General features: G+C 38.7%; 1 protein-coding gene across 3 annotated transcripts in view; it reads right to left on the reverse strand.

Annotated features, from left to right (window-relative positions):
* Window positions 1–22,421, reverse strand: part of LOC150076054 (transcription factor CP2-like protein 1) — a 274,831-nt gene that overhangs the window by 16,852 nt on the left and 235,558 nt on the right. The gene's annotated exons all lie outside the window — the stretch shown is intronic.

The raw sequence follows: 22,421 nt of genomic DNA on the forward strand, positions 1-22,421 counted from the left end.
TATCAAGCGTGACTCCTCAAATTGTGCTTTATTCCCTAAAAATGAGTAAAATACTTAAAAGGTATGAAAAGGAAGCATCCTGGTGAAGACACTACAGATTCAGAGAGAAAAAGAAAAGCAATATCGATAGACAGGTGGACTGGGTCAAAAGTTTTTACCCGGGAAAATTTGTAGCGGCCTCATACTAGCGTTTATGGCCAAAATCACACTTCTGGCCTCTGGCCCACTGGGGTTTCTCCGGTAAGGCTTATGGCCAGTCCGCCTCTGTTAGAGAAAAAAATATGAAATTGTGAAACACTTTGAGCAAAATGAAAGAACATGTGATATTGCACATGCTACAGGCCTAAATGGGGCAACACCCAGAATAAGAAAGAATGCAGAGAAAATAAAAACAACTTTCATAGCAGGAACAACTCAAAGTGTAATAAAACCCATTAGATCAAAACAAAGAACAAGTTTGCTTACAATAGAAGCGAAAGCATTAGCAATATTTTATTACGTAATAGTCATAATAAAATGTGTAAGTATTTTATTACGATTATTTATTGTGTTTGGTAATGATTTGGTTACAAATGTGCGTTCAATCTTGGGTGGTCGGCACCTAACTCTATTTTTTCCATTGGGCCTGTTATTTATATTGCACGAGGGTTTCTAGGAACAACTATCGTGCTATATGAGGACTGACTGTATTCAATTCCATTCTGTGAAATTGATACAAAAAATACTGTTAATTCATTCCTTTTAAAGCTGCTTAACATTTTTAAATACAAATTACAAGTTAACTATAAATTAAATCATTGATTCAGCTGTGTAATGATGGTGATCAGCCTCAGTATGTCATTCACAGTCATTTAAAAATAGCATCCTTATATTAAAAATTCCTTTGACTGCTATAAGCTAAAGTGGTTAAGTCATAAAATGCACACGTATCAGAGACACTGATGTCACCTCAGACATAAGGGATGCAGAATTTGAATACAGAGAGTAAAATGTATACAGAAAGGACATACAGGATAGAAGGGGAAAGAAGAAGCGAATAAAATAAAAGGCAGTGCATCCATTTGACACGGGTGACCAATGCTAAATCAGTTTGGTATGACATAAGTACTGGAAAAGCAAAAATAAGAGTAGGAATATGTTATAGGCCAAATCACTATGATCAGTATAATGAACAATTATACTCACAAACAGAGTGAGTCAGTAAATCCGATTTATATATACAGTGGGCCTCATACTATGAACTTAATTCGTTCCACAAACCGATTCGTGGTACAAAACATGATTTCCCATAGTGGTTTCTTAGGGTACTTAATCTGGCCACTCCCTTTGCAACCTCAACATGCTTGATGGTCTCCTTGTTCTTCAAGATGGTTCCAATGGTGGATTTTTTGACTCCATATTCAATTGCCAGATCAACTACCCTAGCTCCTTTTTCATGCTTGGCAATGTCTTTCTTGGTTTCAATAGTGATTTTCTTGAGTGTTTTCTTGGGCTGACTTACACTGGCACTTTTCTTAGGACCCATTTTTTGAATCTTTTCAAAATATTTTTAAAACTCTTTTCAAAAGAAACTTTCAAAAAACAAATTTGGAATTTTCCCGAAACAAAAGAAAGACATGGTGAATAAAACAGAATGTGTGTTGTGTTTGTATTAACCACTTCCCTGATTAACCTGAGTTAACTTGGGTTAGCATTTTAATGTCATAAATTATTATCCAGAGATATCTCGTGGTCGTGTACAAATTTGTGTTCTTTCAATACTTACCCGAGTGAAGCCGTCAAAAGCAGTGAAGGGTCACCAGAGTGAAGCTGTCAGCGCGTGGTAAAGTAGTGCATTCATCGCAATATGGCACTTGTGGCCATTCGCCGGTGGGTGCGTTTCTTGGAATATTTTTATCTGAGACAAGCATCAGATGACGCCTGCTGATACCTTGCATATTGTTGTCACCTGGTGTTCTTTCCTGAGCACTGTGCTGCACAAGGTTGTCTGTTTCGTTTTCAAGAATTAATTATGGATAATGAATGAAGAATATTGCAGTTCTGATTGGGATAATAATTCTAGGAATATACAACATTGAGTACCTCATTGAATACTTCAATTTGTTCCATAGTCAAGCACCGTATTACATGGCATAAAAGCAATAAAAATCGTTATTTAAAAAATTTGTATTTTTTTTGACATGAAAATAGGGAAAAATAGTAAGGGAAGAGGTTAAAACCCGGGCCCACGAACCCAGGTTCATGGTATGAAAAGTTCGTCGTATGGGGTGTTCGCTGTACAAGGCCCACTGTATATATATATATATATAAAAATCACAAATGTGAAAAGTATTAGAAATATAGTACTTAGTACTGTAAGCAGCAGGTCAAAGCTTCAGAGGATGAAAGAAGATACTTGTTAGACTTAAATTCTGTGTACTATAATTTTCAGGAATGTGGTGTGTAGGGAGGTAGTTCCAAAAAACATTACTTGAAGGAATACATGAGAAAGCAGAAAAGTTGGTTCTGCAAGTTTGAAGATGGACAACAAAAGGATGCTGAGTGGTTGTATCATGGGTTTGGAATGGTTTTGAAAACAGAGGGGGGAATTATAGAAGCCAATTCAGAAGAATAGTGCACATGAAAAAATGTATAGAAAAGGCATGCAGCAGAAACAAAGTCTGTGAAACAGAGAGTGGAGAGAATTTGTAAGAGATGGTTTGTTTGTTTGTTATTTGGTTTTTAGGAGCATTAGCAACTAAGCAACTCATTCATTCTTCTAATCAACACACTGCAACAAAAATATAATATTGAGTGCTTCAGCTACAATATATAATGTATGTATAACCTATGTGATACTGTTACTGTTGTTTGGTTTTTAGGAGCATTAGCAACTAAGGCCATATTGCTCTAGGATATGCGGTGGTCATTCCCTGACCTTTCCGCATCCTTCGTATTTGGTGGTGACGGGCTCAAACCCCGGTCTAATCAAGAAGCGTGTGCTCTGCACTGCTGCTCCTTCCCACCTGGCTACGGAGGCGCCCCTGTAAGAGATGGGTCATTAAGTAACCTGCCCTCTTTTGAATGGACTCTATGAGAGAGGTTATGGAGCACTGCCGGAGATGTGGGAACAATATTCCATGGCAGGGTGGATTTGAGATTTGTACAGAGTGAGTAGCTGTTTAGAAGAAAAGTAATGCCAAGAGCAAAATAAAAAGCCCCAGTTTTTTAGATGCAGAAGAAATAATATTTGTTATGGGCATATGCCAAGAGAGATTAGAAATCTGGGTAATCCATAACAGATATGCGATCTTGTCTAAAAATCTGAGTGTCATCGAAGATAAGCATAGGAGCAGAAGAAACATTTTTTTTTGCGAGATATAAGACAGGATTGAAATTAACTAAATTATCTTTACCCAGTTGGAGAATTACCTAAATATCAGCATTTAAAGAATTGGTAGTGGAAGCGGCCTCCATAGCCGAGTGGTCAGGAGTGGGAGTGCAGTAGCACACGCTGTTTGAGTAGACCGGGGTTCAAGCCCCTCACAACTAAATATGGTCGATCTGCCAACCCGCACTGGACCAGCATGGCAGATTATGGTCCATTTCCCTCAGCATGAATTGTTGAGGAGGCTTCCATACTGCAGTGGGTTGATAATGGCTGCAGTTTGCGCACGGCACGATTTTTCAAACTGGAAGGTGGAATGCAATATGCTTTTAACAGAACTATAGATAAAATTTCAAGTCAATGGAAGATAGTCATTAATAGACAAGAGGAAAAGAATGGGAGAAAGAAATGAGCCTTGGGGAACACTAGCATTAGTGGAGAAGTCAGAAGACAGCCATCTAATTTCACCCTCAGTGAGTGGCGAGAGAGAAAACTGGATACGCAATTACAAAAAAAACAGTCAACAATCCATACAATGGATTGTTGACTGTTTATGGCAAACATGATCAAAAGTCTTTGAAGTGTCAAGTGCAACTGCTTGGGTTTCACTAAACTTTTCCATTTAATTTGTCCAAATATGGGCAACATAAGTCAATCACCAGTGGATCAAGACTGGCAGAATCCATACTGGCAATCATCAATCAGGTGGTTAATGGATTTCTCCACAGTTTGCTCAATTCATGTCTTCAAATGGATTTCTCCACAATTTGCAGTAAGCATCTGAGCTTACTATCTAAAGAGTAAGTAAAATTTTTCTGACATCCTTTTGACAAATACCACAGAAGGAACTGAGTGGAGTGTACTGGGAATGGTAGGGGGCAGTTTACCAAGATCGTCATTACAAGAATTCGAAGAAACATAGTCATGTAAGCAGATCAGCTATATCTGTAGCTGCGGCTGCAATAGAACAATCAGATTTTAACAGAGGTGGGAGTACAGTTGGACAAAAGCAGCAGGCAATAGTTTTGGTCCGAATGCACGACTACCATTTGGACAAGAAGCAAGCTTTCTACTCTTAGCCTGTTCAAAATCTCATTTTAACTGATTAATAACTGCTTTACAATTGTTGTAAACTTTGGTATAGGCAGGAAATAAACCTGGAGAATTGGATAAAGCCAATTATGATATGCATAATTCTTATCTGAACAGCTTTCACACATTTATTGGAAAACAAGGTTTAGATAAAGGATGAGATTTTAAGGTAGAGTGTAGAATTAAGGATTTCTTCCCTAGAAGAATAATTTCATTGACATGAAATACTCAAGTCAGAAGGTTTAGAAGTAATGTAGTAGTAGGAGTAGTGAAAAATGATATAAGAAAGCAAGCTTATACAGCATCAGCAAAAAAAAAAAAACACCACACACTTCTCACAACCATACCCTCCAAAAATTTGTCTAGTTCTTCCTTCAATTTATTCAAACCATACATTTCCACAACAACAAATGGAAGCCTGTTCCAACTTTAACCACCTGCTGGTTGAAGGCAAACTTACACAGATCAATCCTGCAACCAGGCTTTCTCAACTTAAATTTATGCCTCCTCAAGTGTAGTCTCTGCAAGAGAAGGAGGAGGAATGACATTCATATTCAACTTACTCAATCCATTCAAGACTTACACATATCAATCCTGCAACCAGCCTTCCGCAACTTAAATTTATGCCTCCTAGGTAACTAAGAATAAGAATAGGTGCATGTATACCAATGCTAGAAGTATAGTAAATAAATTTGAAGAATTTGAAGTGTTGGTCAAGGCATCAAAGGCAGATATTGTTGGGATATCAGAGACGTGGTGTCACACAGATATTACGAATGCAGAATTGGAATTTCGGGAGTACAATGTGTACAGAAAGGATAGACAGGATAGGAAGGGAGGATGGGGCTATGCTGTTAATTAAAAAAAAACATAAAATCAAAGGAAGTGCATCCAGTTGACCTAAATGCACAGTGCAACGTTGAGTCAGTTTGGTGTGATATAAGCACTGGGAAAGCAAAAATAAGAGTAGGCATGTGTTATAGGCCTAATGACTCGAATGAGTACAATGAACAATTGTACAGAGAAATAGTGGGCAAATAAATCAGAATGTCTTATAATGGGGGATTTTACCTTCCCAGATATTGACTGGAACTTGTGGATTGGTCACTCACACACTAGTAAGACTTTTGTGGATTTATTGGATGATTGTTTTCTACAACAGCATGTTCGAGAAGCAACCAGAGAGGGTAATACTCTTGATCTGATTATCAGCAGTGATCATTTGTGTATTAAGAATTTGCAGAAAAAGGAACCGCTAGGTGGCAGTGATTACAGTGTACTGATGTGGGATTTACTTAAAGATATAATTACCATCAGGGGTTTTTTTTTTTTTTTTTTTTGGTAGTTGTTGGCGCATTGGATTCTGTGGCCATAATGCACCTCCCAAGGTTTTTGCAGTACTTTGATCCAAGCCCGAGGCGGGAATCGAACACGCGACCTTTGGGTTGCCAGGCAGGCACTTTACCCACCCGGCACCATCAGGGGTAAAGGAAAAGGTTTCTGCTTCCGTAAAGGTGACTACAGTGGTCTCACACAGTTTTTAAATTCTGTATAGTGGGACCAACTGATGATGTTACCAACAGCAAATTCTAAGTGGGAAGCATTGAAGAAATTAATCGTGGAAGCTGCTAAATGTTTCATACCTATTAAGAAATATTGTTCAAGGTTTAAGCCTAAATGGTTGTCAAATGAACTAATGAGACTTGTGGCAGAGAAGAAAAATGCATGGGATGCATATAAATTATCAAGCGACACAGAAGCCTATGGCAGATATAAGCTAGTCTGTAATCAAGTTACAAAGGAGGTTAGGCAGGTGAAGGCAGATTATGAGAAATCTTTGGCAAAGGATGCTAAGAAAAACAGCAAGGATTTCTTTACTTATATAAACTCTAAAAGGAAGGGAATGAATCAGATTGGTCCACTTAATATTGATGGTTTGACTGTTGATGGTTCTGCTCAGATAGCAAACAAACTGAATGAGTATTTTGCATTTACATTCACACATGAGGAGTTATTAAGGTTTGAAAATGGCAGAAGGTTATCAAATTGTAGCAGAGTGCTTAATGATTTTGTAATAACTGAGAGCAAAGTGGAGGAGAAATTGTTGAAGTTAAACATAAAAAAGGCACCTGGGGTGGATGGGATCTATCCAGTTATATTAAAGGAAGCGGCAAAGGAACTAAGCAAACCTTCAGCCATAATTATGAGAGCATCCTTGGACTCAGGGGAAGTCCCCCATGGACTGGAGATGTGCAAATGTATCCCCAATTCACAAAGGGGGATCGAAGGGTGACACAAGTAATTACAGACCAGTTAGTTTAATAGTTTAACTTCTGCTCCGGGTTAAATAATGGAGTCACTGGTTAAAGATGCATTGCAGGATCATCTAGACAAGACTGCAGCAATACTTCAGACACAGAATGGGTTTGTTAAGGAAAAGTCTTGTCTGACAAATCAGACTGGATATTATAATGTGTTTACAAAGGAACTGGATGCAAAAAATAACTTTGATATCATATAATACTTGGATTTCAGGAAAGCTTTTGACACTGTTGCGCATGGAAGAGTACTGTACAAATTGGAGCAGAATGGTTGAGTGGGAGAAGACTGAGGGTGGTAATCAATTGGCACTGCTCTTCGTGGACTAATGTTATTAGTGGAGTCCCACAGCGTTCAGTGTTGGGTCCACTGTTGTTTTGAATATTTATCAATGATATTAATGAAGGTATATCAGGCTTAGTGTCGAAGTTTGCAGATGATACAAAGGTTGGCATGGTTGTTAATGACAGTGTGCTACTGCAATGTCGGCACTTCCGTAGCCAGGTGGGCAGGAGCAGCAGTGCGTAGCACACACACACACACTTCTTGATTAGACTGGGGTTCGAGCCCGTCTCCACCAAATACGGAGGATGTGGAAAGGTCAGGGAATGACCACCGCTTATTCCCGGAGCAATATGGCCTTAGTTGCTAATGCTCCTAAAAACCAAAATAACAACAACAACAACTGCAACAGGATCTAGAAAATTTGGGAAGATAGGCTGAGAAGTGGCAGCTGAAGTTTAACATTGACAAATGCAAAGTACTGCATATGGGTAGAAGTAACTCCAGAGGAACGTACCAACTGTGTGGTACTACACTTATGGTGGTAGAAAATGAAAAAGACCTGGGAGTAATTGTGCAGTCAGATATTATTATTATTATTTTTTTTTTAACGAAAACCCCAAACACGAAAGGTATTAAAATCTATAGTACTTAGTACCGTGTATGGGTTGAAGGAGAAGTATGGGGAGAGGGGGATGCCGGAAACTTTGCTCAAGAGACTAAACATGGGTTTCACCACTTCAAGCCTCCAATAAGCAAAGTGGTGGTATTTCACCGGTTGATGAAAGTCATCTACCACGATATGATGTTTTCTGAGTAATGCAGACAGGCTGCCAGAGCAGGTCATGGGGGTTTTGTCAATGATATACCGGAATTTTGCTAGAAGGGAAAAGGAGGTGATTGTCCCTTATACATCAAAACCTATAGTACTTAGTACCATGCATGGGTTGAAGGAGAAGTATGGGGAGAGGGGGATGCCGGAAACTTTGGCATAAGGCAATGGTCAGGCCACGCCTTGAAAATTGCATACAGGTCTGGAAGCCTCATTTTAGGAAGGATGTAAATTTGCTTTAGCGTGTACAGAGAAGAGCAACAAGATTGGTGAGGGGAATGAAAGGATCCTCTTACCAAGTGAGGCTTAAGTTCTGCGAATTGCAGTGACTGGAGACTAGGCACTTACGACGTGATCTGATTGAGATGTATAAGGTCTTGAATGGGTTGAGCACACTGAATTCTGATGGGATTCTTCCACTTGTTCGCATTATGAACCTAAGTGGGTATAAATTCAAATTGAGGAAAGATAGCTGTACAATAGATGTGCGGGAATTTGCCTTTAGCCAGCAGGTGGTTAATTGCTGGAACAAACTTCCATCTGTCGTTGTGGAAGTTGATAGGTTAAATAAATTTAAGGAGGAACTGGACTAACATTTAGAGGGAATGGTTGTGTGAATTTTTTTTTGGCTGATGCTACATAAGCTGATACGCTTGCTTTCTTGCATCACATTTTTTTTTATTTTTTTTCTTTTATGTGAACCCCAAACACGAGAGGTATTAGAACCTATAGTACTTAGTACCGTGCTTGGGTTGGAGGTTGAGAAGACGAAAGAAGATATTTGTTGACATTGGACTTGATCTTCTGTAGATTGTAATTTTCATGAAATACATATGAAGGAAGGTTGTTCCAGAAAACGGCAGTTGAATGAATAAATGAGGAAGATGAAAAGTTGGTTCTGTGGGTTTGAAGTTGGACAGTAAATGGATGTTGGCTGGTGGCGGCACGTGTTCGGATTGTTTTGAAAGAGAGAGTGGGAATTATAGAAGCCAATTCAGAAGAACAGTGCCCATGGAAGTATCTGTAGAAGAGGCATGCAGCAGAAACAGTACATCTATGAGAAAGCGAGTGGAGAGACTCTGTTAGAGATTGTTTGTTATTTGCCTTTTAGGAGCATTAGCAACTAAGGCCATATTGCTCCGGGATATGCGGTGGTCATTCCCTGACCTTTCCGCATCCTCCGTATTTGGTGGAGACGGGCTCGAACCCCAGTCTAATCAAGAAGCATGTGCTGCGCACTGCTGCTCCTTCCCACCTGGCTACGGAGGCACCCCGCTGTTAGAGATGAATCATTAATTAACCTAACTGCCCTCTTCTGAATGGAATCAAGAAGCCTGAGGGAGGTTTTGGGGGTACCACCCCAGATGTTTTTTTTTTTTTTTTTTTTTTTTGGTAGTTGTTGGCGCATAGGCTTCTGTGGCCATAATGCACCTCCCAAGGTTTTTGCAGTACTTGGATCCAAGCCCAAGGTGGGAATCGAACCCGCGACCTTTGGGTTGCCAGGCAGGCGCTTTACCCACCCGGCTAGCCCGGTCGGCACCCCAGATGTGGGAACAATATTGAATGGCAGGGTGGATTTGCAATTTATACAGAGTGAGCAGCTGTTTGGAAGAAAAGTAACGCCGAGAGCAAAAGAGAAAACCAAGTTTTTTAGATGCAGAGGAAGCAATATTTGTAATGTGCTTGTGCCAAGAGAGATTAGAAGTCAGGGTAATCCCCAAAAGAGATATATCACTTTGCCAAGAAATCGGAGTGTCACTAAAGATAAGCATAGGAGTAGAGGAATCCTTTTTATGAGATATAAGACAAGACTGAGTTTTAGAACGGTTGAAATCAACTAAGTTGTCTTTGCCCCACTGGAGAATTACCTGGAGATTGGCATTTAAGGAATTGGTAGCAGATTTTCGAGAAGTTGAAACTGATTGAGCAGGACAAGGTTTCTCAAAATGGAAAGTGGAATGCAATGTGCTATCATCGGCAAAACTATGGATAGGATTTCAAGTCAATGGAAGAAGGTCATTAATATACAAGAGGAAAAGAGTGGGGGAAAGAACTGAACCTTGGGGGACACTGGCATTAGTGGAGAAGTTAGAAGACAGAGAGCCATCTACCATCACCCTCAGTGAGCGATCAGAGAGAAAACTGGATAACCAATTACTAAAAACAGTTGGCAAACCATAAGATGGAAACTTGTTTAAAAGATCTTTATGCCAAACAAGATCAAAAGCCTTTGAGATGTGAAGAGCAACTACTTGTGTTTCACTGAACCTTTCCATTGAATTAGTCCATAAATGGGTAACCTAAGCCAGAATATCGCCAGTGGATCCACACTGACGGAATCCATACTGGCGATCGTTGATCAGACGGAAGGTTTCTAGGTAGTTTAAGAGTTGGCGGATAATTGATTTCTCCATTACTTTAGAAAGAGTAGAAGTAATTGCAATGGGACGATAATTGGATGGGAGGGATTTGTCACCCTTTTTAGGAACTGGCTGGATATGAGCAAATTTCCAAGCAGAAGGAAAAACACCTTTGGAATAAAAAAGTGAAAAAAGGTGGCAAAGAACAGGAGTAAGTTCGGGAGCACAGGTTTTGAGAACAAGTGGAGAAATACCATCAGGACCTGGAGCTTTCTTAGCATCAAGATTCATCAAAATCCTTCTGATATCTTTTTGACGGAAGACCACAGGAGGCATTGAATGGAGTGTGTTGGGAATGGTGGGAGGTGTTTTACCAAGATCATTAATACATGAGCTGGAAGAAAAATGGGATGCTAGCAAGTCAGCTTTATCCTTGGCTGAAGTGACAACAGAACCATCTGGTTTGGACAGAGGTGGGAGCAGAGATGGGCAAAAGTTGCAGCCAATAGCTTTGGCAAGAGACCAAACTGCTCGGCTACCATTAGGGCAAGAAGCAAGTTTTCTACTCTTAGCCTGTTCAAACTCTAGTTTGGACTGATTAATAACTGATTTACAATTGTTGCGAGCTTTGGTGTAGGCAGAAAATGAAACCGAAGAATTAGAAACAAGCCAATTACGATATGCAACATTCTTCTCTTGAACAGCCTTAGCACATTTATTGGAAAACCAAGGTTTAGATAAAGGACGAGATTTTAAAGTGGAGTGTGGGATAAAGGATTCCATTCCTACAAGAATAATTTCACTGACACGATCTGAGCAAACGTTGACATCAGAAATTTTGAAACAGTAGTCCGACCAAGGAAAAGAAATCTCACAGGTCATCCCATTTTGCATTCTTGTAATGCTAAACAATGCAAGGTTGGAAATAGCCAAGAGATAAAGACTCCATTGGAGAAGAGACAATCACCAAGTTGTGATCTGAGGTACCTAAAGGACCACTCACTTTGACCGTGTACTTAGAAGGGTTGTTTGTGAGAAAAAGATCAAGCGTATTGGCTGTATGATTAGGATTATCCGGTATTCTTGTAGGTAAATGAACAATCTGTGCTAGGTCATTAGTAATTGCAAAAGCCTCAGCATCTCGACCTGCTGGGTCGGTGTGACTAGAAACGGAAGCCAGTTGGAGTTGTGAACATTAAAATCACCAAGGAAAATTACCTCACTGTTAGGAAAGTTGGACTGGAGAAAGTCAAGTTGCAAAGAGAGAAAGTCAAAGAGCTCCAAGTGATTAGTGGAGTTGGGAGAACGGTAGAGACAACAGATGAATTTGACACAATGAGGTAGAGAGATTTTAAGCCAGAGAAGATCAAAGAGAGGAGATTCCAAATTTCCAAGTCTCTGACAGGGAATATCAGAACATACATTTGCACAAGTACCACCTTTGAGGTGAAAGGAATCGTACAGCGAATAATTTGGGTATCTGAGATGAGCAGTAGTTGAATCAACCGATAACTGAGATTCTGTCAGAAAAAGTACATGGGGTTTGGCAGACTGCAAGTGGAATTGGACATCGTTGAGATTAGAATTGAGACCACGTATATTTGTGAAATGAATTAGGAAGTGCTTGGGAGGTTTAGATCTTTTCACAGATAAGCTTGTTCTATTAGTTTGACAATTCATGGCGTATTCAATAGTAAGAAAAAGTGGGTGGGACATGCTGTATGAAGTAATGAAATTATTGGATATGGCGTACACGTGGTAAGAATATACCCAGTTCCTTGACATAACATGGCCTCGACAATGCTCCCCGCATACACACCACTCGGACTCCCTCCAGTCACTATCTGGCAGAGTAGAGGTAGCAAGATTATACACTAGCTGATCCGGAAGCCTCCTAGAGAGTTACCAATAGGTTCGGTTCGATGTACTAACTAGCGGCTGGCCTGCGAACACAGTTTTAGAGCTGTACCCTCGAAATGTAAGGAATATTGGATCTTGCCACGACGTTCATCATAACCTCAAAAGTCATCAATCATACTGCATGATGGAAGAGATAGGGAAGGGTTGACCGGAACTTAGCTCTAGAGACTAAACATCGGTTCCACCACTTTAAGCCTCCAATAAGCAAAGTGGTGGTATTTCACCGGTTGATGAGAATCATCTACCACCTAGTACTGCCTGGTAACATAGAGGGGCGGCGTTCTTCCATGTAGTGTGGGCGCCACACCTCGACCCCTGCTTACGTTGGTTCACACCTGGGTGGTCACCCACCATGCACTTGTGAATGGAGGTTATACCCAGGATTACTAACAGTCCCACCATCGTGAAGGTGCAAGCAGAGGATTTGGCTGTCACAGACCATCCAGACTTCGCCGAAATTGGGTCAACTTGACTTGAGTGTCACCCGAATATCAGTTCCATCAGCATTTTAGACTCCCAGGTAGCAAGTACAGCTTGTCTGGTGTATCTGAGAGAATGTCTGTGACAACCTCAAGGACCAAACACATGCCATGATTACTATTACTTTAAACACCTCCATCAGAACCTGTCAAGTGCCTAGTCTCCAAAAGCTTTAATCTGCAGAACTGAAGCCTTTCTATGTAACAGCATGCTTTTCTTCCCTTCATCAATCTGGGTGTCCTTCTCTGCATCTGTTCCTGCAGATCTACATCCTTCATCCTACATCCTACAGCCTCCACTTGTAAAGACTTGTATACAATACTCTAGATATGACTTAACCATGGCCTTGTTGTTGTTGTTGTTTGTAGTTTTGTGGTGCAAAAGCTGCTTTGGCTATATTGTGCCAACCATGGCCTTGTACAAAGGAATAATCACCTTCTTATCAATGCTAGCAAAGCTTCTGTATATCATTGATAAAACCCTATGAGCTGTTCTGGCAGCATATCTGCACTTCTAAGAAAATTTCATATTTGACTGCGCAGTTATCGAAGGTCTTTGTCATTTTCCGCTTACCTGAGTGTAGTTCCACGCAATTGATAAGTTACTCTGGGATTACTGCTACCCATATGCAGTACTTTGCATTTGTCAATGTTAAACTTCAACAGCCATTTCTCAGCCCAATAAACCAATTCTCCTAGATCTTGTTGCAGTAGCTCAACTGTCATTAACCACTCTGCCAACATTTGTATCATCTGCACACATTAAGCCTGATATACTTTCATCAATATCATTAATAAATATTGAAAACAACAATGGGCCTAGCACTGAATCCTGGGGGACTCCACAGACAATGGCATAGCTAGGGTAGGGTCAGCAGGTACATTGTATCCCCTGATGGTGAAATCTGGTAACATGGAGCATTTTAGAATTAGGCAATTGGTGCCTTTTTTTGTGAATGTACCTGCTGACAAAATATCCTGGATATGCCACTGTCCACAGATAAGATTATTCCACAAAATGCAGTGCCCACTGATAACCACTCACTGTCTTCTTTCTTTCCCCTTTATCCATAGCAGTAAGTTGCCTTTACTGCCACATTGCTCCAGTTTATATAGCAGTCTTTTATGTGCAACAACATTAAAAGCCTTCGTGAAATCCAAGTACAGTCGAACTTCGTTATAATGAGCATCAACGGACTGACAAAATTTCCTCATTACAACCGCTACTTGCTTTATCAGTGATAGGGGAGATGGGGAACCCCTGGGGCCGTTAGACAATGAACACTTTATATCACTGATGAGTTAACTCCACCTCCTATTTTTTTTAAATTCTCAACAAGTTGATAAAAAGATAGATTCAAAAACAAAAGAAATATTAGAGAGAAAAAAAAAAGAATATAAGTATATACTTACATATTATTTGTATTAATATGCTTGTATAAACTACAATACACTTAATACTGTATTAAACACAATTTATTTGTGTGTAATTTTAAAACCATATGCAATTTATTTCTAAGTAATTAAAAACAATATTATTTAATAATAAACATGATTTAAATTAGTCTTTATTTATGAATCTTAAAACTGATGTTTGTTTTAAAGATTTCACTTTGATATATTAAGTTTCCCCTTAAAACACTCAACAGGTTAAAAGTCTCATTACTTGCCTCAGTTCTTTCAAAAAAATTGACTAATGTGTCCATTGCACCCTTGAGCTTATGAGATTGTCGGCACTAATTTTGATTCACTTGTGATCATTACAATCATCGTCTTTATCGTCATTGTTGAGCACAGCATTTACAATGTCACTCTCTGTAGGAAGATCACTAGTTAACAAGTTTCATCAACTCATACAAATTCATTGATGTTATCTGTATTTAAACCTACAATGTTGTTAAGTAGCAACCATTCAGATAATGGTAAGTTATTTTCTTCGTTTCCATCATCTTCATCTACGATTGAAATTTTATTTTGATTTCTTGAAGCAATTCGACATGGTTGTCGAAGTAATGTTGTTCCACGTATCATTCAATAAATTTGCAGCATCCAATATCGATATAGACTCGGTAAGTTTCTGTTCTTTTTGACTGATCAGATGCAGAACAAGAAATCTTTTATAAAATCCTTTCAAACCCTTGATTACACTTATGTCCATTGGTTGTAAAATTAATGTCGCATTGGAAGGCAGAAACACTAGCTTAATGTTGGACAAATTTTGAATCTAGGGATGTGCAGGACAGTTGATAACTAACAATACAATATTTTTCTCCTTTTTTGAACAGCTCCTTATTCCAATCATTTATTTATTGCCAAAAAATATCTGAAGTCATCCAAGCTTTTTTGTTCACAGTGTAATCCACAGGAAGTTTCCTTATTTTTTTTAAACACAGAGAGTTTAATTATTTTCCAATAACAAACAGTTTTTTTTTTAATCAGTTCCTGTCATATTTGTGCATACGAGCACTGTCAAGCGAGTCTTTGATTTTTTCCATCAACACATTTCCCCCCCTTTGAATTTAAATGTATTGCCAGGTGTCCAATTTTAATTATAATTTGTCGACATTGTAGATATCTTGGTCATTGAAATCTTTCCTGATTTCTGTCCAAACACGGTCAATCCATTCATTTGCCATTATTGGATCTGTAGATCAAGATTCTCCACTAATATTTGCATAAATGATATTATGTCGGTTTTTAAATCGATCCAGCCAACCCTTGTTACATAGAAAATCCTCACGTCCAAGTTGTTTAGCAAATTCTTCCGCTTGAGCCTTCAAGATCGGACTGTCTATTGAAAATCCAGCACTTCTTTGTGTAGTGAACCACTGAAGCAATGCTTCATCAACGTTTGTAATCTCGCACTTTCTAAATTTTTTTTTTTCTTTTCTGGTTATGTTATTTTCCAGTACTGATATGTAAACATCTTTATTCTTCCACAATGTCGATACACTTGAAGAAGACAAAGAAAACTTTTTACACATTTCAACATTTTTTGCACCACGTTCTAACTCACGAATAATTTTGACTTTTTTACGAATTGAGAGAGACTTTCTTTTGTTAGTAGACATGTTTGTGAAGGAAGGGTTTGTTTCTAACTTATTTTACTTTAAGAATGATAAAGTGATCTGCATAAAAAGTTCTTAGACATCTTGCAATGACTTTCCTGCAACTTTCTTAAAAGTCCCGAAACGCATACAAAGTTCTTAGACATCCCGAAATGCATACAGAGTTCTTAGAAGTCCCGAAATCCATTCAACGTTCTTAGAAGTCCTGAAATGCATACAAAGTCCTTGGAGGACTTGTTTTCAAAATTCTTAGAAGTCCTGAAATACATTTATGGTTCAGTCAATACAAGACAATCTGTAAATACGGTAATGCAACAAGCGGAATGCCAATGCAGTATTGTATAGCTCTGTCCCCCGGAGGACAAAGTCATAAACTGGTCGCTAATCCGATGCAGCTGGTCATAAAGCTAAGTCGACCTTTTCATTTTAGTCTATTTCAAGTATTTGGTTTTTCCGATTACCTGAGCAATTAAGAATGTTAGCACAGTTACCAAAATTTGTTCGGTATGTCTATGCAGTATGCTCATTATAACAGTGAGAGATTGTATGGGAATACACATAAATTAAAATCATTATGGCTTTTTGCTCATTAGAGCTGTGATCTTATTATTTCTGTGCTCGTTATAACCAAGTTTGACTATATATGATATCAAAATTAATTTTCTGCATCGCTCCTTGGTCACTATATCATAATAGGTTAGACCACACTGCCCCTTAACAAATTCATGCTGTGACTACTTTTCTTCTCTGCCACTTGTCTCAAAATTCAGCATCACTTATAGCTGTGTGATACATCTTTGCTGTATCCACAATGTCTGCATTTGATGACTTAATCAGTACTTCAAATTCATGGAGTTTATTTACAATACTCCTGGCATTCTTGCACATGTTCTTACTCTTAGTTACCCTTAGACAGCCTGAAATCCCTGACACTTTTCTTTCCAGGCTGCTGCATTTTCCAATGGGAGTAGTGCAAGAATCACCTTAACCTCTGCCTGGGGCTCTCGTGATGATGAAGAATGTCTTATAATGGGGATTTTAACTTTCCGGATATCAACTGGAACTTGTAGATTTACTGAATGACTGTTTTCTACACTAGCATGTTAGACAAGCAATGAGAGGAAGCAATACTCTTGATCTAATTATCAGCAGTGTCTTCATGCACTAAGAATTTGCAGGTAAAAGACCCACTGGGTGGTAGTGATCACAGTTTACTGATGTGGGATTTACTTTAAGTCAGAGGGTAAAGCGAAGGGTTTTTGCTTTCATAAGGGCAACTATAGTAGTCTCAGACAGTTTTTGAATTCTATACAATGTCACCAGCAGCAAATTCTAAATGGGAAGCATTCAGAGAAGTAATTGTAGATGCTACTAGGCTTTTTATACCAAATAAGAGATATTGTTTGAGGCTTAGACCTAAATGGATGTCAGATGAACTGATAAAGAGTCGTGGCAGAGAAGAAAAATACACAGGAGGCATAAAAAAAAGTATTTTGTGACAGAAAGGCCTACAATAGCTATAAGACAGTCGCAATCAAACCACAAAGGAGATTAAGCAATCTACATATCATGAGACGCAGTAAAGACTGCTTTACTTAAGGTAAACATCAGAAGGAAGGTGATGGATGACATCAGTTTACTAGTTTGGACTGATTACAGTAGTTAACTGTTGATGATCCTGCTCAGATTGCTGACAAACTGAACAGATATTTTGTATCTACAATTACAAGAGGAATTTTGTTGGAATGGAAGATGCCAGAAGTGCACAAAATTCTAACAGGGAACTAAATAATTGTGTTAACTAAGAGGAAAGTGGAAGAGAAATTGTTGAAGCTAAATGTAAAAAAGACACCTGGGGTTAACAGGTTTCTAAGAGGTGAGCAAATCTTTGCCATAATTATGAGAGAATCTCCTTGAGTTCCCTATGGACTGGAGATGTACATGTGTATCACCATTTCTAAGAGGACAAAAGGTGGCTTAAGTAATTATAAACCTGTCGGCTGACTTCTGTTCCAGGGAAAACTATACCATCACTGGAAAGAAGTAAGGCAGGACCATCCAGACAGGAATGCAGTCATACTGCATTCGCAGTATGGATCTGTCAAGTGATGATCTTGCCTGATCTGGTTGGATATTATGATGCGGTAACAAAGGAACTGAATTCAAAAAATAATTTTGACATAAAATACTTAGATTTCATTAAAACTTTTGACAATGTTTTACATAAAACACTGCTGTCCAAACTGGGGCAGTGTGACATTAGGGGCAAATTACTGATATAAAGGAATAATGAGGTGAGAGAAGACAGAGTGGTTATTAGTAAGCACTGCTCTTCTTGGACTACTGTTATTAGTGAAGTTTTCCAGGGTTCAGTGCTGACATATTGTTTTCTATATTCATTAATGTTACTGATGAAGACATGTCATTTGTCCTTTTGCTCAGACTATCAGGCTTCATGTCTAAGGTTGCAGATGATATGAAAGTTGCCAGGGTCATTAATGATAGTAATAATGATATGCTATTGCAACAAGATCTAGGAAAATATGGGCAGATGGGCTGAGATGAGATGAGAAGAGCTAAGAAAAGATGGGCAGATGGCAACTGAAGTTTAACATTGAAAAATTAAAGGTGCTGTATATGGGTAGCAGCAACTACAGAATAACATACCAACTGTGTGGTACCACACTCAGAGCAGTAGAGAATGAAAAGGACCCGAGGGTAATTGTGCAGTCAGGCATGAAATTCTCTGAGCAGTGCAGATGGTCTGATAAGATAGCTCATGGGGCTTTGTCAATAACAAATGAATTTTGATAAGGAGGTAAGTATCCTTCCTGTTGTATAAGGGAATGGTAAGGCCACAGAACTTGGGTACAGCACATGGGTCTGGAATGGAAACATTTTAGGAAGAACCGAATCTGTTGGAACAGATGCAGAGAAGAGTTAATGAGATTAGTAAGGGGAACAAAAGGTGCTCTTATCAGGAAAGGCTTCAGTTCTGAAAATTACAGCATCTGTATTACTAAGAACAAGAATATCTTCTACAAGAATATCTGGTTAAGGTGTTTAAGGCCTCGAATGGATTGAGCAAGCTCACTGCTGATGGCATCCTTCCTCTTGCTCAGACTACACACGAGGAGGCATAAATTCAAACTGTGGAAGGATGGTTGCAGGATAGATGTGTGGAAATTTGCCTTCAGCCAGTGGGGTCAGAACAGACTTATTTGGTGCTGTGAATTGGATCATTTGAATAAATTTAAGAAAAACCTAGACAACCTATTAGAATGAATGGATAAGTGACATGGGAAATTCTGTTTTTTTTTTTCTTACATCATTATTATTTTTTATTTTTGGCTGATGCTGTATAAATCTGCTTTCTTGCATTGTTTGCCACTATTAATATTTAGATTAAAACTGCATAATAACATTACTACTCGATAATAGTCCTTAATGAAGCATATAAAGTAATGCTGTCCTTACAATACCATGATATTCATATACCTCTTAGGCTGATGGTATCATAAGGACAGCAGTACAGTTCACTGAAGAAGTGGTACACAAAGTACCACAAAACATCTGAGAATAATCTGTAATTCTTTAAGAAATTAAAGGCAGATTATGCTCCATGCAGATAAAAGAATATTTAAGATGCATAAAAAGTACTGTTACAGATTTTAATGCAAAATATAACCACACCCTGAACTTTCTAAAGAAAACGGACATTTCAAAAAATAAATCAGAATATATAGTTATTTGACACAAAATCATTAAAAAAATTTTCTTCCTATTCAATGTTGCAGTTATCATAACAGTTAATATTACCGATTACAAAATCTATTTATACTTCACAAACATTCTGAAAAACTAAATAATGTTTACTGATATTTACATTCAATTGTTAATAGCATGTGGCAGTTGTGTTTCTTCCATGGAGTATCTTATATACTATATTATAGTAAAGTATTCAGACATAGCTTTATCATAAAGGCCTTTATGACAAAGAAATTGAGAAACTGTTAGAACTTTCTGATTTAGAATTTAAATCACTTTTATCAGATAGTGATGATTAGATCCAAATGTTTTGTCCAGTTGCTGTGATGAAGCTGATGATAACTTATCACTTGAAGACTGCATGAAACTGGAGATCAAGAAAGGTAAATGATAATTTATTCAAATATTTTCCCTTTACTGTTTAAAATTGTAGATTTTTGTTGGGTAAATCAAGTATTACAAAATTCAAAATTGAACTTTTTTTGCTGTTTTTTTACTGATTGTTTAAATACGGTAGTTTTTAACTATCTATAGTGTGACTGCATTTTGGTTCCTTTATGTAGACACAATGGGACCTTTATTTGGGCCAAATGGGGTGGGGGTATGGTTATTAGTAAAACAGCATAGAGTTTGGATACCTCAAACCATGCCAAGGTAACAAGAAAACGCAATTTATATACATTATCTTGTTGCAGTGTGCTTGGAACATTTTTTAAGATGTATATTATAGACAAAGGTCAAAATTCGGTGAAAAAACAATTCAAGGTGGTGCCAGTTTTTGGCATTATAAAACCTTCACGATGGTAGGACTGTTAGTAATCCTGGGTATAACCTGATTGCACAAGTACATGGTGGGTGACCACCCAGGTGTGAACCAATGTAAGCAGGGGTCAAGGTGTGGCGCCCACACTACATGGAGGAACGCGGCCCCTCTATGTTACCAGGCAGTACTAGGTGGTAGATGACTCTCATCAACCGGTGAAATGCCACCACTTTGCTTATTGGAGGCTTGAAGTGGTGGAACCCATGTTTAGTCTCTAGAGGCTAAGTTCTGGTCAACCCTTCCCTATCTCTTCCATCATGCAGTACGATTGATGACTTTTGAGGTTATGATGAACGTCGTGGCGAGATCCAATATTCCTTACATTTTGAGGGTACAACTCTAAAACGGTGTTCGCAGGCTGGCCACTAGTTAGTACACCGGACCAAACCTATTAGTAACTCTAGGAGGCTTCCGGATCAGCTAGTGTATAATCTTGCTACCCTACTCTGCCAGATAGTGACTGGAGGGAATCCGAGTAGTGTGTATGCGGGGAGCATTGTCGAGGCCACGTTATGTCAAGGATTTGGGTATATTCTTACCACGTGTACACCATATCCAAAAATTTCATTACTTCATACAGCATGTCCCACCCACTTTTTCTTACTATTGAATACACCATGAATTGTCAAACTAATAGAGCAAGCTTATCTGTGAAAAGATCTAAACCTCCCAAGCACTTCCTAATTCATTTCACAAATATACGTGGTCTCAATTCTAATCTCAACGATGTCCATTTCCACTTGCAGTCTGCCAAACCCCATGTACTTTTTCTGACAGAATCTCAGTTATCGGTTGATTCAAATACTGCTCATCTCAGATGCCCAAATTATTCGCTGTATGATTCCTTTCGCCTCAAAGGTGGTACTTGTGCAAATGTCCATTCTGATATTCCCTGTCAGAGACTTGGCAATTTGGAATCTCCTCTCTTTGATCTTCTCTGGCTTAAAATCTCTCTACCTCATTGTGTAAAATTCATCTGTTGTCTCTACCATTCTCCCAACTCCACTAATCACTTGGAGCTCTTTGACTTCCTCTCTTTGCAACTTGACTTTCTCCAATCCAACTTTCCTAACAGTGAGGTAATTTTCCTTGGTGATTTTAATGTTCACTACTCCAGCTGGCTTCCATTTTCTAGTCACACCGAGCCAGCAGGTCGAGATGCTGAGGCTTTTGCAATTACTAATGATCTAGCACAGATTGTTCATTTACCTACAAGAATACCGGATAATCCTAATCATACAGCCAATATGCTTGATCTTTTTCTCACAAACAACCCTTCTAAGTACATGGTCGAAGTGAGAGGTCCTTTAGGCACTTCAGATCACAACTTGGTGATTGTCCCTTCTCCAATGGAGTCTTTATCTCATGGCTATTCCCAACCTCGTGTTGTTTGGCATTACAAGAATGCAAAATGGGATGATCTGCGAGACTTCTTTTCCTTGGTCGGACTACTGTTTCAAAATTTCTGATGTCAACGTTTGCTCAGATCGTGTCAGTGAAATTATTCTTGCAGGAATGGAATCCTTTATCCCACACTCCACTTTAAAATCTCATCCTTTATCTAAACCTTGGTTTTCCAATAAATGTGCTAAGGCTGTTCAAGAGAAGAATGTTGCATATCGTAATTGGCTTGTTTCTAATTCTTCAGTTTCATTTTCTGCCTACACCAAAGCTCGTAACAATTGTAAATCAGTTATTAATCAGTCCAAACTAGAGTTTGAACAGGCTAAGAGTAGAAAACTTGCTTCTTGCCCTAATGGTAGCCGAGCAGTTTGGTCTCTTGCCAAAGCTATTGGCCGCAACTTTTGCCCATCTCTGCTCCCACCTCTGTCCAAACCAGATGGTTCTGTTGTCACTTCAGCCAAGGATAAAGCTGACCTGCTAGCATCCCATTTTTCTTCCAGCTCATGTATTAATGATCTTGATAGTATGAATCAGAGCTGTAATACTCAATATGTTCTACGTTGATAATAATATTAGTAAATTAATAAGAGGAGTTTACCTCAATATAGTACGTGGAACACTTCCATATGATACCCTCCAGAAATTAAAACGGAAAAAACGAAAAAATCGACAACTTACCGGTACATTAAAGTAAAATATAAATAATT

Source organism: Mastigoproctus giganteus, chromosome 13, assembly GCF_048544385.1.
Source record: "Mastigoproctus giganteus isolate SK-2022 chromosome 13, ASM4854438v1, whole genome shotgun sequence".
NCBI lineage: Eukaryota > Metazoa > Arthropoda > Arachnida > Uropygi > Thelyphonidae > Mastigoproctus > Mastigoproctus giganteus.